This window comes from Nicotiana sylvestris, chromosome 8, assembly GCF_000393655.2.
Source record: "Nicotiana sylvestris chromosome 8, ASM39365v2, whole genome shotgun sequence".
NCBI classification, from domain to species: domain Eukaryota; kingdom Viridiplantae; phylum Streptophyta; class Magnoliopsida; order Solanales; family Solanaceae; genus Nicotiana; species Nicotiana sylvestris.
The window spans coordinates 4,374,456-4,394,209 of record NC_091064.1 but is presented as its reverse complement, the minus strand read 5'-3'; the positions used below and the strand labels follow the sequence as shown (position 1 = coordinate 4,394,209).

Genomic DNA, 19,754 nt, shown 5'->3' with positions numbered 1-19,754 from the left:
ATTTTAGATAAATTATTTAAGTAGTAAAAGAAACTGAACAACCTATAAAAAAATTTATAACCGAAGTTTTAAATTTGCGGAAGCTGTAATGTGAGAATTTTCATCTTCCGGTTGTTAAGCACTAGGTTATATTTGCAAAACTCTTAAACAATAATTAAATATAAGCAATAGCTCTACAAATCTAAAAGTTGTAGAAAAATGACACCTTTTAGGGTGATATTTAACTTTTGACCTCCGATTGCCTCATGAGCAGAACTTCAAAGATCAAAAGTTAAAAGTGTTGCCCATGGCGCAAGCGAGAGACACTACTTTTTAGACGTGAAATTCTGCCGATGACACAATTAGGGACAAAAATTCAAGATCATCCACTTTGAGAGTTATTTGTGTTCTTCACCCTTTAAAAGGGTCATCTGAGTAAATCTGCCCCTAAATCTTGGGGCTATTATCACTTTTAGACTGCGAAATAAAATATTTACATTCAGTAGCCGAAAAATATATAAAATTTGTAAAATTTTTGTATGTAACATTTTAAAATTTTGAACTGTTGGATGAAATTTTCCATTTTTCGGTTGTTAAGCAATAGGTTATATTTGCAAAACTTTTAAAACAAGAACGGAGTATAAGCAATAACTCTAAAAATCTAAAAATTGCAGAAAATAACACTTTTTGGGGTGATCTTTATTTTTTGAACCCCGCTTGTCTCGTGGGCAAAATTTCAAGGTCAAAAGTTAAAACTGTTGCTCATGGCGCAAGCGATGAGCAATACTTTTTAGACTTGAAATTCTGCCCAGGAGGCAATTGGGGACAAAAATTCAAGATCATCCACTTTGAGGGCTATTTGTGTACTTCACCCTTTTAAAAAGGTTATTTGAGTAAATCTATCCCTAAATCTTTTGGGGGGGGGGGGGAAGTAAACATATAGCCATTTTTAGGGATGCTATTTAAAGATTAGCCAAAACTTATTTTGTCCTGAAATTTTAAATTAAAAATCTTAACTTTGAGATATTTTTGTCAATTAAAATTAAACTGAAAAATTAAAATTTAAGATACACTGTCTAATTTTTAAATAACAATCTTTTAGAGTGATGGTACCAAAAGTAGCTGCATGCTCAGTGAAGAATGAATAGTTAAGTGATCTTTGCTTTGATGATAAATTTGCATATATTTTGTTAGGTAAGATGTACATTTGGATAAGGAAAGACCAAATCTCACAGTTTTGCAATTGGGTTTTCGTATAGAAGTTAGAAATTCAGTGATTATATAGTTAACGCTCTTTCTATCTCGTTTTATAGAATAGTTAAAATAGCACGGTATAGCCAGTTTTCGGACTGGTCATTCAAAAATAGCTACCGTTTACGAAGTCAATGAAAAATAGCCACTATTTTGCTGCAACAGAGATCGGTCCCGCATAATATACGGGAGTTCGGTGCATCTGTGTACGAACTCCAGCATATTATGCTGGACCGGTATACTTTGCTGATTCCTGTATAATATACGGGAGACTGGAGCACCGGTGCTCCAAACTCCAGTATATTATATTGGACATTTATACTTGCTGGAACTCCAGTATATTATGCTGGAGTTCTAGTGTACTTATGCTGGAACTCCAATATATTATGCTGGAGTTCTAGCATAGTTATCCTGGAACTCCCGTATAATATGTTGGAATTCAAGCATACTTATGCTGGAACTCCAGTATAATATACGGGCGTATTTTCCGGGTTTTGAACAGTGTTTTTGCTCAGATTTATCTTTACATGAAAAGTGGCTAAATTTCGATTACTTTTGAAATTGGGCTATTTTTGAATGACCAGTTATAAATCTGGCTATTTTTAAATTTCTCCCTATAGAATATCAATGACGAGTTCATGATTTTAACTCGATAATTTTTTTATTTTTTATTTTAACTCCGAAATAATATAAACTCAATCAATAATGGCCAACAAGTACGCCATTGGCCGTACACAAATTATTCTCGAATTAATTTCTCGTACGATCAAAAAGGGCAGTCTGGTGCACTAAGCTTCCGCTATGTCCAAGGTCCGGGGAAGGACCGGATCACAAGGGTTTATTGTACGCAACCTTACATCTGTAAAAGGCTATTTCCATGGCTTGAACCCATGACCTCCTGATCACATGACAACAACTTTACCAGTACGATCACTCAACTAATAAATTTTTTATAAGAAAGTCAACTCAGTTATTCTTACGAACTCAATCTTAAGCTAGAAGTTCATTTTCTCTATTGCTTTTTGTTGAGCCCTCTACTTTTCCCCATCTGGTAAACAATGTTAGTAGCAATAAGCCAGAAGCTTGGCAAGCTAGACCACATATCAAGCCCATCCATAAACCCTGCATCATGTTTAAAAAATAAAGAGGGTATTATCACTTTTAGCCAGCGCCAGAAACTATTTACATTCGGTAGCCGAAAAAATATAAAAAATTTGTATAAATTTTATATATATTTTCGACTATTATTTTAAAATCGACTATACAATGTCATTTTTCAAAAAAAAAAAAACACTTTAATTAGTTAACTACACCTCAATTATATTCTAGATTAATTGCGATTTAATATATTAAAATCCAAAAAGAATATATTAAAGCCACAAGATGAATCCTACGTTCAATTGCGTTCAATCCATTATTAACTTTTGATACGTAGCATAGACATAGATTTTAAAAAATCACTAAAATTTTGACGAATATTAGATTCTTAACTCATAATTTTAAAATATAAAATGAGCTTTAGTATTTAAAAAAAAATTATATCCAAAATCCGTCTATCTGAATACTAGAGAAAACCGAGCATGTCATGCATTTGAATTACCTGTGCTTGTAGGTTGAACTCCAAGGTGATGCACATAGCCAAATGTTGCCACTCGCATCCCCTAGCCACTCCTGATCAATTCGATTACACTTTTAGTAAGGTTATTTTGAAGAAGAATTAACACAAATAGTCGTCTCCCCAACCGTTTAAGCTAAAAATAGCTGGTAGAGGTATAATATATGCATAAGTATGTATTATATGTGTATAATTATGTATAATAAATGTATAAACTATGTATATGGCTAGAAAAGGTAAGCAATGAATATAGACGACAATTTTTGTAAATATCGAATATAGATGGCTATTTTTGTAAAGATCACTATTTTGAATGCAAAACTAATTTATACTATGATATATCTCGCGGAATATATGTCATGAGTATTATATAAACAAAAATCTGACCTGATAAAGTTCCTAGAAAGAAATCGAATACAAAGGATATTAACAGCAGAGGCGTCATGGAGGCAAATTTGTTAACTATCTCTGCGCTATCGCTGAAGAAGCCAGCCCAGACATTATGACCAAACAATAGAGCCAAATCAACTATAAGATTTTTGTTCTTTTTGGGCTATTTTTATAAAAGAAAAGTTGGACCCGATGGGTTGTCCACGTATCTCACACCCTGTGAGAATCAAACTGGCGTAGTTCGAGCAATTTTGACAAAAATAAACCAACTTCTTTTTTTTCTTTTCTAAAAACAAAAAGATTTTCTTTTTTTTTTCTTGTCTTTAAAAACCACAAAATTTCTTTTTTTTTTTTCTTCAAAATTTCGACAAAGTTTCGGTATGTTTTGGACATTGATTTTTCAAAACAGGCACTTATCCCTCTCAGCCTCCTCATTAACTTTTCTAAATTTTCCCTATAAGCCGGTCAACATGCAAATTTGAAGCAAATGAATGCACAAGTAGCAAGTAAGATGCATCATAATGGTCTTTATATTTCGGGTACACCTGTCCTAGACAGACCCAACCCCTGTGTTGAGTCTCCAAAGTCAAATGCACATGATGCAAACAAACGTTCCTACTAGGGATCCGGCATGAGGCTGAGTTATTCTAGGTTCAAAACCTGGGTATTTGTTCTAGACTTGTGTACCCGAGCGGACAACTCGAGCCGAGGAGGGGCTACGTACCGGGAACCAAAAGGCTATCCAGCTTAGTAACTTGTCCGAGCCACTTTCTTATTTCAAAGTATGACACTAAAAGAATAGGGAGTCTCGACCAGCGAGCACATACCCGAAGATGAGAAGAGAAGGGTTTCGTAGCAGTTTATATACAGTTCAGATAATATCAACGCGATAAAAAGCAACAACATGTAATTAAAACCAGGTAATAAATAAAAGCCAAATATAAAAATTATTCTAAGCTCGAATTCTTGAACCCTGAACCAGAGATTCTGGGTTCGGTCCCCAGCAGAGTCGCCAGAACTGTTACACCTCCTTTTTACCTACACCCCCGGAAAGGAGTATATAAAGGAGTTTTTTTCAACTTAAAGTGACAATCGAAACGGGATTATTTTATTAAAAATTCAAAGTCGCCACTTGGGATAATTTATGGTGTCCCAAGTCACCGGTTTTAAATCCCGAATCAAGGAAATTTGACTTTGTTTAACAGTCCGTGGACCAGAAATTCGGGTAAGGAATTCTATTAACCCGGAAGAAGGTGTTAGGCATTCCTAAGTTCTGTGGTTCTAGCATGGTCGCTCAACTGTTATTATTGGCCTAATTATCTGATTTAAAACATTTTAAACCTATGTGCATTTTTAAAACTTTAACCGCTTTTAATCATTTTAGGAATATTGCAATGTTGTTAAAACCCGTCTTGAACCACGTCACATAAATGCACTCGAGGTCTTCGACATATTTTAACATCGTTGAGATTTGAATTTGGGTCACATAAATGCGCACCCGAGTTTAGGAATGTACCTTATTAAATAACGCGCCTAAAAGTGACTATGTGTTGTTAACTTTGCGAGGGCCATAAAAGTTCGCTAAATGACACGCCTCGATTTCTAAGGATGAACGAGATTAATTAAGTGAGGGCCATGCAATTTGAGGTTATGTGATACGGCTCACCTCAATTCTATTTAAGAAGGCTAACTAATTAAGAGAAGACTTAAAGTGATCTTAATTGACAATTCAAACTCATATAACAATTAGCTAAAGAGTTGAACTTGACGAAATGTTATGGGCTCAAATAGCCAAGAAGTATGCAGCATGATTACAAGGCATTCAAGCTTGGGCCCAATTTGGCGACGACAAGGACGTCCCAGAGCAGATAGTACGCAAACCGATTCTGATTTTCGAATGCCATAACTGGGCCAGCTTTTAGGCCCAATTCTCAAAATTAAAACTTATGCAAAATCAATTAAGTAACGATCAACCAAAAACCATATAAAAATATGAAATTACATTAACATTAAATTCTGAGTTTTAATTACTAACTAAGCTTCCAACTTATGTGACATACATTTTTAGTTAGACCCACAATGAGAAAAATCCAGCATTAACCAACAAACTTCCAGGCTTAAGGGACAAGCCCAAGTAGCCATGGCATTCTACTTTCTTTTACCAAAGACCTTAAAGCCCAGACTTAAGGGCCCAAATATCACCAAGGCCAAAATCAAGGAATCAAACTCGAGTTTGAGTCCATACCAACAGCAAAATGCTAATTACACTTCAACATGATAAGTTTCCTCATTCCCAGTAACTAGAACGTATAGAAATTTCAAACACATGCTCAACCTTAACTATACTGATTTTGTAATTTATGAAAATTTATGTAATCTGAACTTACAAACACATCCGAGAACTTAAAATCGATTAACTCTTCTAACAATAATAAAGCCTAGGGAATTAAAACAAATGGAAATCAGCAAGTACTGAATAACAGTCCAATTACAATTTCAATGTAGGTCTCAACGTTCACAGCACAACCTTACTTTAGACATGCTAAGACAATGAAATTGAACCAATAAGTTGAGCGAGAAAAGAAATAAAGAAGGAAACATCTGATAAAAAACATCAATCTTCCTTTTCTTCAAAACACCACATGAGCCAGTCATTACATGTTTAAGATCAAGAATATGTACCTGGTAACAAACGACAAAACAAAAGAATGGAAAACTGAGTTGAGATCAGAACAGAAGCAACAACAGTAACAGACTCAAATAGAGGGGAAAATCACAACAGAATTAGCTTCAATGGAACAGTAGACTCAAAACCGGACAACTCCCAAAATAAGTTTTGAAATCCCAGAAACTCAGACCATTTTTCACTCGAATGCAAGAATTTATGGTTTTCAAGGGTTCTAGCTAATGGGAAAGTTCAGAAATCCAGCAACCAAACCAAATTTTGAACAATTTCCAACCAAAAATGCAGCGAATTCAGTATTGTTTTTAGAGTTAGCCGTTTCAATTTTTCCAGAATTTTTTCTCTTTTCAAGTCTGACTTGAGCTTCAAGAAAAGGTGCCTGTATAGGCAAGAAAATAGGGCAGCGCTAGGGAAATCAGATTTTCATTTGAGTCTTTTTCATGTTTTCATTTTTGCCTATATATCCCTATTTAGTTTTCAGAGTTTCCAAACAATCCCAAAGTCAGCTTCTAAGAAGCTTCCTAATTAGTTATACAAAGATTCCCCTAAGCAAATACCCCAAACTACCCTTTAAACCTCTGAAAATTCCTCCTCCAGGAACTCAAATGGGTCATGGGTCGAGTTGACCCAACGGTTTAACTAAGTGAACGGGATGCCCTTCTTTTGTAAATGGGTCAGACCCAAAGCCCAAACAACTAAATAAACCCAACCAAATTAGTAACAAAAAAGAACACACAAACGATTTCTAAAAACTAAATTGATTGACACAAATAAGCAAGGAATTAACTAATCCAATTAATAAATCAGAATAACCTAATTAAATTAAACTAATGAGGCTAACAAAAAACGGGAGAAAATCAGAGGCTTGACTATAACATTAATAAAAACTCAACAGGTCAAGAACAAACACATTTTTTTAAAGAAAAATGACTTGAAAGAAAAATAGAGGGAACAGAAAACAATTCAAAACATCAGAAAATTGGTCAAGTTTTCACACAGAGAAAAGGAGAAGAGGGACGAAAAGTGAACTAAAACACAACTGGACACGCAGATGGATAGAAACTCACCGATCGAGCTCGATGTTACATTTGATGCCCTGATTCACACAAAATTGATGCTAATCACTTGTTCTCTGTTAAGAACAAACGAACAACATCAGCTTTGTAGTGACTAGTGAGTCAACCTTTAAATCATGAAAAACAAAGGCTTGAGTTGATGCATGCCACCAGATTCGATAGGGATTGGTTTCGAACTTTTAGAGCTCGAACTCGGATTTAATATTCAAAGTGCTCTTGCAAGATTTGAGGGTAATGGGGTGGGGATTTAGAGCGAGGTAAGTGAGAGGGTTCTAGGGTATCGATTTGAGGCTGACTGGTGGTGGCGTCGCCGGGCTCGAGGCGGTGGAAACTGGGGTGGCGATTTAGGGTTTCGTGGGAGTTCTCTGAAAGGGAGATGAAAGAGATGAGAGACGGGGTTTGGGGGGGTAGTGAGGTTAGGACCATAATATACTAAGGATACCCTTAGTTCCGGACTGTTTGATCCAAGGAAATCAACGGTCCAGATCAAAGGTAATTAAAACGGTGTCGTTTGGTCACTAGATGGGGTGAAGTGGGTGTGGTGTGGAGTTGGGCCGGATCTGAGCGGGTATTAAAACGGGTATGGGAGGAAACATTTGGGCTTGGGTAAAAAAATTAAGGACTTGGCCCAAATATGACTTTACACTCTTTGTTTCTCTCTGTTTTTGTTCAATTTTTCTAATTTCTTTTAATTTAAAACTAAAAATAAAACTAAATTAATTCCTAAACCAAATATCTTAGAAAATTAATTACCACAATTAATAAATTAAAGAAAAACTACTCAAGATCCGAATTAAAATTAAAAGGGCAAAATGACCATTTTTGTGATTTTCCTTTTATAAAACCACTTAATTACTAAATAATTCTTAAAATGAAAAATTAACTCCTAAATGCACATGCAACACATTTTTTTTTGTATTTTCACTAATTAAAATGCACAAACAAAAATACAAACAATTAACAGAAAATGCCACGAAAATCCACAAAATTGCAAACACTGAAAGAAATTATTTTGTTTTGAATTTATGGGATTAATTCATTTAGGGCAAAAATCACGTGCTCACAATGGTCAGAATTAAATTTTGGGAAGTTCAGAGTTGATTTGGAAGGGAAAAAAATCTCATTTCGGAAGCTTTAGGTTGGAAGAATTGACTAAGGTTGGATTTCAGTAAGCAACCTCGAAATCGAGATTTGAAGGTTCCAGCAGGTTCATATGATGATTTTGGACTTGAGCGTATGTCCGGATCGGTTTGGATGACCCGACAACCTTTCAGCACCTATTATGGAAGTTGGCATTTTGGAAGAATTTTATAAATTTGGGCTAAAGGGCATTTCAATATTATCGATGTCCATTGGGATTCCGAGTTTGGGAATAGCTCCGTATGGTAATTTTGGTATTGGGAGTGCGTCCAGATGTAGATTTGGAGGTCCGTAGGTCATTTCGGGGTCATTTGGCAAAAGTTAGAAAGTTGAAGGTTTTTGGGAAGTTTGACCGAGAGTGAACTTTTTGATATCGGGGTTGGATTACGATTTTCAGAAGTTGGAGTCGGACCGTAATGTCGAATGTGACTTGTGTGCAAAATTTGAGGTCAATCGAACATGATTTGATAGGTTTCGACGTCGAATGTAGAAGTTTGAAGTTCAAAAGTTCATTAAGCTTGAATTGGGGTGCGATTCATTATTTTGATGTTGTTTGATGTGATTTGAAGGATCGACTAAGTTCATAAAGTATTTTGGGACGTTTTGGTTCAATTGGTTGAGGTCCCGAGGGCCTCGGGTGGATTCCGGATGGTAAGCGATCGGAGTTTGGGCTTGGAGCAATGCTGGAGCTTCTGTCATCTGGTGTAACCGCACCTGCGAGGTTTTGGCCGCAGGTGCGGAGCTGCAAAAACGAACAGGAAGGGTCGTAGAAGGTATGTTGGGTAGGAGCGCAGGTGCAAGGGAATGTTCGCACCTGCGAAGGCGTAGATGCGGACGGGATATCGCAGAAGCGGAAGCGCAGAAACACTATTTTGCCCACAAATGCGGAAGCTGCTGGTTGAGATAGAGCCACAGGTGGAGCATTTCCGTAGGTGCGGAGCCGCAGGAGCGGCTATTGGACTGCAGGTGGGAAGGTCGGGCTAGGCAGTGTGCTTCTTTAAAACGAGGGTTTGACTCATTTTCACTGCACTTCTTCCATGGGAGCCGATTTTTGAGTGTCATTTTCATCATCAAGCATGAGGTAAGTAATTTCTACTAGTTGTGAGCTACATACAAGGTTTATACATGGATTTAGGCATGAAAATTTATAGAAATTTGGGATTTTGAAGAAAAACTTAGAAATTTATTTTTTTGGATTTTGACCACGAAATTGGACATGGAATTTGGAATAAATTATATATTTGAGTTCGTGGTGTTATGGGTAAAGTTTATCTTCGAAAAATTTCCAGAATCCGGGCACGTGAGCCCTAGGGTGATTTTTATCGACTTTTCGAATGGAGTTGGAAATTATTGTAAATTGGATTATAATGAGTATTATAGTATATATTTATGGATTTGCACTATTATTGACTAGTTTTGGAGCGTTGGGCAACGGGTTGAGTTGTTTGGAAGGCTTGAGAGCCGCCTATGGAACTTCGGAGCGAGGTAAGTCTCTTTTCTAATCTTGTAAGAGGGAATTAACCCCATAGGTGAATTGATTTAATATGTGCTTCTATTTGTGGGGACTACGTACGCACGAGGTGACGAGTGTCCGTGCGTAGCTACTATTATGTCTATGTCCGGGTAGTTTTAGGTTTACACCATGCCTTGTTGATACCATTATTTGATTATGTTTATTATTTTTCTTGAAAAGAATTGTGATCAAGCATGCTTATTAATTGCCTTGAGAAGAGTTGAAATTAAGGATTTCAAGATTTGAAAGTTTTCATTTAAATTTCGTATTTTGAAAAGAATTGAGGAATATTATAATAACTTGAGAAATCTATGTTCAACCGCGTCTCAAATATATTCCGCGAGCAGGGTAAATTTACACTACTCTCATAGGAGCGGGCCATTCGCCTTGGCAGGTTAAATTGACGCATCTATGGTTCGTACCGTTCGACTCTCGGCAGTGGACAATTTATATTTATATGTTGGATCGGGCCGTACGATCTTGACATGACTTGCGCATGATAACTCTTTGGAACTAATAATAATTGATGTTGCTTTATTGGCTTGAGATATAAATTGTTTAATGACGAAAAGGAATTTGGGAATTTCTACTAGTAAAAAAAGATTTGTTGATTATTTCTGGATATTGAATTTTCAGCTGTGTTATGTATTCCATGCTTAAATATAATATTGGCACTTTTATAGTTAGCACATAGTAAGTGTCGAAGTCGAACCCTCATCACTATTTATTCGAGGTTAGACTGGATACTTATTGGATACGCTTGTTTTACGTACTCATACTACACTTGCTGCACATTTTTGTGTAGGTACATATATGCCTAGTGGCCTTGTGAGCGCAGAGGCGTGGTTATTGTGGGGACTTAGGTGAGCTGCATTCCATATTACATTCCGCTGTCAGCAGAGTCTCCTTCAGAGTTATTTATAGTTTTCTGTCTAATTTGTATTCGAGACAGATGTTGTATTTTATTTTATCTTCCTAGTTGATGCTCATGTACTTGTAACACCGGGTTTTGGGGGTACTTATGAGTTGTTCAGTAGTAGTTGGGAAATATTATCAATTACCCTGTAAATTTTATTTTTACTATTTAGTTGAAGGAAATTACGATTTCAAATACTAAAATGAGTAATTAAGTTAAATAAATTATTGTTGGCTTGCCTGACATCGGTGTTAAGCGCCATCACGACTTTTAATGGATTTTGGGTCGTGATAGTATCCAACAGAATCCCCTTAAGCAAACAAGATGGATTTAAACCATGGATCTCAACATGCCTCAAGGTCATGGATTGAAACAACTAAACAAATGATGATCAGAACACTCCAAACAGGAAACTTTAACCAATTTTAACTCAAATCTCATTTATGGAAACAGAGTTATAAGACATGGAAAGGTTATCACAAAAACATGATCACTAGCTAACATTTCAAGATTTTAGTCCAAAATCCACATTAATCGTTCATGTCGCCGAGAGAAAAGTGCACCAAATAAATACCATAAACTTCTATTTGACACCCTTTTAATAATTGCTAGCTAGGATCAATTTGGCCAATTAACTGGATGAGATTAAAATGCCTTAGTAGCGAAGCACGAGTCATGATAGCACTAAAGGCACGATCTTGCATTTACTGTAGCTAAACCAACAACGAGAACCTTCAAACTTTAGCAATCAAGAACATATATGCGCATGAACAATCAGACATTATCACCAACAAATAGGGAGGAGCGAAATGAAACTATAGTAACAAGAAGGCATGGAAGTGATTTCATTTGAACCTAAGAAACATGCCGATTTTCATCAAAGTCCTAAAAAAATCTTCCTCTACTAACACTCTAGTTCTATTATTTGATCCTAGGCTCCCATCATAATTTGATCACCACAAAATAAGGCAAGAGATATTAGAATTGGACCTGAAAATGAGATTTTAATTAATTTGCTATCTGAAAATTGATGTACATGAAGGCAGCAACAGGAGGCACAAAAAAAATGTCAAACAAACTCCAGCAACACGAACCGAAACAACGAGCCCGAACCTCGACGGCGACGAACTCGAACCAAATCTCAATACCTCAAGCGAAATCCATTTTTGAAACCAAAAATCAAAGAGAAGAGAAACTGAAATCTCTTTTTGTTTTCTGATTTTTTGAAGTAAAAAAGAAACTGAAGAAGCTTGCAATTTTTATATATGAAATAACTAGGAAAATCCCCTTGTGTCAGTCAAACACCTGATGAACGAAGGGCTGGGATCAATTGAAATCAATCCCACACTCTGCATTCATCTAGCACATACCTTCTTGAGGCTTCAATCACCTGAGAGACGAGGATGAGAGAATGGGGAATATTCGGGTCGTTATGTCTCATGCCACATGGACAAGGGGGAGGGGACGACGTTGGTGGTTAGATTTTTGGGAATTTTCGGCGGTTTGGGTGGTAGGCGGCGGCGGAGTTTTGGAGAGGGCAGGGTGCAACTGACTAAGGATATTAGGCTTGGGGTTTTGAGAATTATAAATGAAACAAAAGGCTAGGATTTAAAGAGAGTTGGGTCGGGCAGATGGTTCAAGTAGGCGGGTTGTGGAACTGGGCTACGGGTTAGGCGGGTCTTGGGGCGGGTCGATGGGTCTGGGTTTAGGGGCTAAGGGAGACTGGGCTCAGGTTGGTTGACTTGGGCTTGAAAGAACATGGACATCCTAAAATTGTAAAAATTGCACGGAGCGACCTATTTGATCTTTCTCATTTAACCTATACCCATTAAAATTCTTTAACCTATACCTTAATTTTGACAACTTTAACCTCCTTTTCTTCCTCCTGATCTATGCTCTCCTTTCTTCCTCCTCTTCTTTTCCTCTTCTTCTTTTCTCTCTCAAACACATGACACTCACATTACATGGAACATAAGCATTCTAAAGATGATTCCTCTTAGTACAACAAATACAAAACAAACCTATAAATTAAAAATGTCCTCATCATAGTAATAGCAACAAAAATTAGAAAACGAGCATGTAATTATGATATGCTTGATTTACCAGTTCACAATAGAAAGAATGTATATGCAAGGTGAAAATTATAAGGTGGGGTCACTAATCAATAATTATCAATTTTCCGCACAACTTGCTTAACAGTCCCTTGATAGATCAGGATTTGGTCGTCATGGGATAATGAAGGCATCAAATCTTAAACTTCAGTTCCTAGAATGCTGAAGTTCAGCAAATACAAAATAAACTTCAGCTCCTAGAATGTTGAAGTTCAGCAATTACAAAACAAACTTCAGCTCCTAGAATGCTGAAGTTCAGCAATTACAAAATAAAAACTTCAGCAAAAATATGTTGTAGTTTTATTGAGCTGAAGTTTGCCATTTGCACTATGAAATTGAAGTTTGCGTGATTGCCTTTGAAAGTCAGGCCAAACTTGAGGCAAAATATCCGAAGTTTTGATTTGATAAGGCTACACTTCAGACAAAAATTTTTGAAGTTCAAACTTCAGACATAAATTTTTGCTACTTCAGGCCCGTATATATGAAGTTACGCGAAAAGTGGGTACGCTTGCAATTTTTTATGCAAAAGGGTATAAGTTAAAAGGTGACCCAAAAACTGGGTACAGATGCAAATCCCCCCCCCCCCTTAAAAAAAAAAAAAGACAATATCAGCCCAAGAATCTTAATCTTCCTTCTAAAAATAATATAAAATCTATACTATAAAATACAAAACTAATTCTAATTAATTAAAATAAATAATATTATACTGTGAAACTATTTTTGGTATTTTTCAAGATTATATAAAAATAAAAGTAGAGGAAAATAAATAGAATCCTAGTAAAATAGTATGACTACGAAAAAATTACTGAATTTATTTTTTGTGTTTTTAAATTATGTTTTGAAATTAAAAATAAAATAGACTAAAATTGTATAATAACTCAAGTAAATATTTTAAAAATATTAAAACACTAAAACTAACTTTAAAAATTGTGTGGATAAAAAATTACGTGTTTACAATGCGAATCTCGTTCGACATCGATTATGGATCAATAATTACCAGGAAGAAAAAGATTTTTACCTTTTCTAGACTTATACTAGGACTAAAACTCTCCTACTATATAAAGGAGAAGTTTTTCTTTAGTCTGACACATTGTAACACACAGTTCAAGGCGATAAAAGTTTACTGTTGCTGTTGTTAACGACATTACTAACTTGTTCTGTTCCTTATTCGCGACTAGGCTTGAACTGAGGGTCCGATTGAGGACGAGCTCACTATTCAATCTAAGATCAGTCTTGGTCTTAGCATTGTGAGTGGTTTGATCGTTTATTTCATCTTTAATTCATTTATCTATTATTCTTAATTATTCGTGTTGAATTAAACCACGTATCCTTTAAACCGTGTACAAATTTAATTGTTATCCAATTTTGGGTAAACAATTTGGCTTTGCAAAATAAATGTACCTCAAGCCTACGTAACAAAAGGTCACTTCAAGTATTTCTTACACGTTTTTTTCATTTCAAAACCTATATAGTTTTAATATTTGATCTACCAACCGGAAAGAGAAAGACAAAGAGGTAGTTGTATAATAATAGTCATTCATGTGATCCTTATAATTTTTCACATTCGTTAATTATAGCGTGTCAATGGCTTTGTTACTCTTTCATAATAATAAAAAGCAAAAGCATGACCCCCACATAAAAATTTGTTGATAAATAAAATCTAATTTGTTCTCTATTACTTAAAAATTAAATCTTGCTCTATGGTCTAGTTTGATTTTGTAGTTCAAATAATCTTATACCATGACGTATCTGGAATATTAATAATTAATGAAATAATCGAAAATGACAGATTTTGAGGACTTGGGAGGCAGGAAGAGGGAGAGGAGAGGAGAGGAGAGGAGAATTTTTTGAACTAGCGCTTTAGTAGGGTAAAAATTTATTCACTCGGGCATTTATATGAAATTAATAAATGCATATCATATGTTGCACATACACTTATAACACTTAACCATTGTTAAATAATATGTATTACCTCATTAAATAACCTAATTATTGTATATTAACATGATTTGGTCTAAACACTCATTCAAAATCACGTGAAGAGGCAAAGATTGGATCATAACATGGTGTATACGAAGAGGTAAAAATTATCTATAACTAGTAAATTTGTTTGTGCTTCGCGCGGTCAAACAATTTCATGTAAAATACACAAAAAATTATCCAAGGAGTTGACAGCCGATGATTCTAATCTTCTTTATACTATTGGAAACTTTTGCTTTAAAGAAGAGAATAATGGAAATCAAATAAATTGGTTTAATAAAACACAAATATATAATAGATGCATTTGCAGCTGTAATATGAAGATAGACAGAATAATCGAGAGCTCATCAAAGGCAAACCAGACATCTAACATACAACATATTTGTCAAAGGCAAACCAGAATTTCTAGTATAGTACATATTTTATGTAGTCAAGGCCTCAAGGGTAAAGCGATATAGTTTTCTCGAGCAAACTAATGTGTATTTTTGTCTTCAAGCAAATGTGGTACTAATATTTCCATTCATGAGGGTCTACTAACGTATAACGCATTCAACTCATGCATTATATATAAATTGGTCATCAGTTGATTTTTTCACCTATTTTTGTGCTCTAAGCCCCAAAAAAATAATATGTTGGTTCCGGACTCCAAAAAGTAGAGGCTTTTTTCACTTTTAGCCTGCGCAGAAACTATTTATATTCTGTAGCCGAAAAAATGTATAAAATTCGTATAATTTATATATATATATATATATATATATATATATATATATATATATATATATATATATATATTCCAGTATTATTTTAAGAACAACTATACAATATCATTTCTCCCAAAAGTAGTTGCATCCTCAGTGAAGAATCTATATATATATATATATTAAAGCAAGAAAGTTACCATATATAATTGACATTATAGTTAAGCCAAGTGGCAAGTTAATAAATGTGATGAGGCCTTAAAAACCTTAAAAACTGTGTTTTCGAGGCCTTAAAAACCTCATTTAGAGTCACCTTAATTTGCGTGCGCAGTCCGGGGGCATAGTCGGAAAACTTATATGAAATTCTGTGAAAAACGATAAAATTTGGTTATAAAATGAGTTAATTTGACTTCAATCAACGTTTTGGGTAAACGGACCCGGACCCGTGATTTGACGGTCCCGGAGGGTCCGTAGGAAATGAATTTTGGATAAACGAACCCGGACCCGGAATCGAATTCCGAGGTCCCAAGCCCGAGAAATAAATTTTTTTAAAAGAAAATTATTTTCTGAAATTGTTTAAGGAAATTTGAATGAAATCTGATTAGAATATGATGGTACCGGGTCCGTATTTTGGTTCCGGTGCCCGGTACAAGTCTTATATATGATTTAAGATATTTCTGTAAAATTTGGTGAAAAACGGACGTCGTTTGACGTGATTCGGACCTAAATTGCTAAAGTTGATGTTTTATGAAGTTTGAGAAAAATTCTTTGATTTGGAGGTTTAATTCATTGTTATTGAGGTTATTTTGGCAATTTGATCGCACGAATAAGTTCGTATGATGTTGTTGAGTTAGTACATGTGTTAGGTTAGGAGCCCCGAGGGCTCGGGTGTGTTTCGGATGTGTTTCGGGAAGTTTTGAACTTAAGAAAATTGCAGAAAACAGCTGATCTGGTGTACTGATACGTTCTTCTTCGCGTTCGCGGGAGAACCCACGCGAACGCGATGCATTAATTTTTGTCGAAGGAAATTCCTTCTACGCGAACGCGTAATTCAGGTCGCGAACGCGAGGTAGTGGGGGGCTATACCTTCGCGAACGCGGTCTTGGCCACACGAACGCGAAGGCCAAGTGGGCCTGGGCAGGGGTGCGACATTTACCTTACGGAACGCGACCCCTTGGACGCGAACGCAAGGGCTCGAGGAGATTACTCTCCGCGAACGCGATCCCGTGTACGCGAACGAAAGTCTTATCCAGCCTGACCCTTCGCGAACGCGAAGGGCATTTTCGCCTAGTTATTTTTAAAAAGACCAAAAACAAAACACTTTCGAGATTTTATAAAAATTTCACAAACCTCTTCTTCTCCAAAGCTCTTAGGCAATTTTTGAAGCTTTTCTTCACCATAACCTCTTGGGTAAGTAATTTTTAACTTGTTTTCTTCCATTTTTATCAACACCCATTAGATTTCTAAGCCTAAAACATGGGATTAAGGGTAGAAAATTAGGGATTTGGGTAGAATTAGGGCTTTTTGATTATTTATGATTTAGACCTCGTTTTGGGGTCAGATTTGAAAACAAATTATATATTTGGGCTCGTGGGTAAATGGGTGATCGGATTTTGGTCCGAACCTTATATTTTGACCAAGCGGATCCGGGGTCGATTTTTGGATTTTTGGGAAGAATGAGTAGAAAGCTAGAAGCACACAGATTCTTCTTTCATTTTCCATTCCTTTCGGGTCGGAAACGCGGGCTGCTAGTGGGGCTGTGCCCATTCTCCTTCTTCTTCCACTTTACAACCGGAATAAGGAACCTTAGAATTCACCCTACCTGTCGATGCAAAAATGGGATTTGAGAGGAGCTGAAAGCCACTTGACTCTAAGGAGAGGATCACCAACTAGCGGATCAGAAAGATTTGTATGGAATGTCCTACTCCTGCCTGAGCTTTCCGATTAAGCATTGGAATTGGATTGTTTAGCATTTATTGATGTTGTTAAGTCGATTATGTATAGATTCAATTGGGTTGGAGCCGAATTTGTAAGAAAAAGTGGTGTTTGAGGCTTGAGTTAGCCGTGAATGTTGTGACACCGGTTTCTGGGTAGAGGCATATGTTGATTTCCGTATTATTTTGGTTTATTTTGTCTAAGTTTTCCGCTGTATTTAAATATTTATCCCTTGTTAATGAAATTTGTAAGAAGATTAAAACAAAAGAGTTAAAGATTTCTAATTTCGTGGCTTGCCTAGCTTCTACGAGTAGGTGCCATCACGACTCTCGAGGGTGGAAAATTCGGGTCGTGACAATAAATGTCAATAATATATAGTAACTTTATTCTATATTTGACTATTTTAGTTAAATACAAATATAATATATATATATATATATATATATATATATATATATATATATATATATAAAGCAAGAAAGTTACCATATATAATTGACATTATAGTTAAGCCAAGTGACAAGCTAATAAATGTCAATAATACATGGTAACTTTATGTGATGACCCAAAAGGTCATCACTTATTTTTAAAATGAATTTTGCATTTCGAGGCCTTAAAAATCTCTTTTAGCATCACCTCGATTTGCGTGCATAGTCCGGGCGCGTAGTTGGAAAGCTTATATGTGAAAATCTGTGAAAAATAATAAATTTTGACTATAAAATGAATTAATTTGACTTCAGTCAACGTTTTAGGTAAATGGACCCGGACCCGTGATTTGACGGTCCCGGAGGATCCGTAGGGAAATTGGGACTTGGGCGTATGCCCGAAATCGAATTCCATAGTCCCAAGCCCGAGAAATGATCTTTTGAAGAAAATTGTTTTCTGAAATTTTTTAAAGGATATGGAAATGAATTTTGATTAGAAAGTGTTGGTATCGGGCCCGTATTTTGGTTCCGGTGCCCGGTACAGGTCTTATACGTGATTTAAGATAATTCTGTGAAGTTTGGTAAGAAACGGAATCTGTTTGACGTGATTCGGACCTTAAATGCAAAGTTTGATGATTTAAGAAGTTTTGAAATATTTCATTGATTATGAGGTTTAATTCGTTGGTTAAGGGGTTAATTTGACGAATTGATCACGCGGATAAGTTCATATGATGTTTTTGAGTTAGTACGTATGTTTGGTTTGGAGCCCCGAGGGCTCGGATGAGTTTCGGAAGGTTTTTGGAACTCAAGAAGTTGTAGGTTTTTCAGTTTCTGGTGTGCTAGTATTTTCTTCTTCGCGTTCGCGGGAGGACCCTCGCGAACGCGATGTGTTATTCATGCTGAAGGAAAATTCCTTCTATGCGAACGCATAACCCAGATCGCGAACGCGAAGCTTTGGGGGGTCTTTCCTTCGCGAATGCGGGCCTGGTAACACGAACGCAAAGGCATATGAGCCTGGGCAGGGGAAGGGGTATTATACCTACGCGAACGCGACCACCTAGACGTGAACACAAGGGTTCGAGGAGTTACTTCTCCGCGAACGCAAGCCCATTATCGCGAATGTGAAGGTCTGTCAGGCCTAACTCATCGCAAATGCGTTGAGCTTATCGCGAACGCGAAGACCAATTTCGCCCAGTTATTTTTAAGTTCAAAAACAGAATGCATTACGGGAATTCCAACATTTTTCATAACTTCATCTTTTCCACACCTCTTGGGCGATTTTTGAAAAGGAACCTCACCATAGTTTCATAGATATGTTATCCTAAGCTCGTTTTCTTCCATTTTTATCAATACCCACTAGATTTCTAAGCCTAAAACATGAGACTAAGGGTAGAAAATTAGGGATTTGGATAGAGTTAGGGCTTTTTGATTATTTGAGAATTTGACCTCGTTTTGGGGTCAGATTTCAAAATAAATTATATATTCGGGCTCGTAGGCAAATGACTGATCGGGTTTTGGTCCGAACCTCATATTTTGACCAAGCGGGCCCGGGGTCGATTTTTGACTTTTTGGGAAGAATGATGGGAAAGCTATAATTAAGCATTGGAATTGGACTGTTTAGCGTTTATTGATGTTATTAAGTCAATTATGTCTAGATACAATTGATTTGGAGCCGAATTCAAAAGGAAAGGCGGTGTTTGAGGCTTGAGTTGGCCGTGGAAGTTTGAGGTAAGTGTTTGGTCTAACCTTAGCTTGAGGGATTAGGAGTTGTGTCATATTTGCTATTTGCTTCTTGTTGAGTACGACGTATAGGCATGGTGACGAGTGTCTATAAGTTAGTGTCGAGCATGACCGCGAGTCTTAACTTGCAATTTGTCGTGTTCTTAAATGATTTTACGAATGCTTTAATTGATGATTCTCGATATTGAGCAAGGATTAAGTTTGTTTTCTTGGAAATTAATTGTGATTGAGTATTGATGTTAGCTGAGATGAGTAGAAGTTGGGTTAAGATTGGTTATAGTTGTTTCTCCCTTGCCGGGACA

At 36.2% G+C, this 19,754-nt stretch overlaps 1 long non-coding RNA gene across 2 annotated transcripts; it reads right to left on the bottom strand.

Moving 5' to 3' along the window:
* Positions 1–5,705: 5,705 nt before the first annotated feature.
* LOC138874543 (uncharacterized) lies at positions 5,706–12,163 on the bottom strand. Of its 2 annotated transcripts, XR_011401545.1 has the most exons (3): positions 11,554–12,148; positions 6,986–7,050; positions 5,706–5,917 (listed from the first exon to the last, which is right to left on the bottom strand). It is a non-coding gene; the product is annotated as an uncharacterized lncRNA (long non-coding RNA). The 2 variants fall into 2 exon arrangements; XR_011401546.1 differs by lacking the exon at positions 6,986–7,050 and having other exon boundaries at positions 11,554–12,163.
* Positions 12,164–19,754: the final 7,591 nt, after the last annotated feature.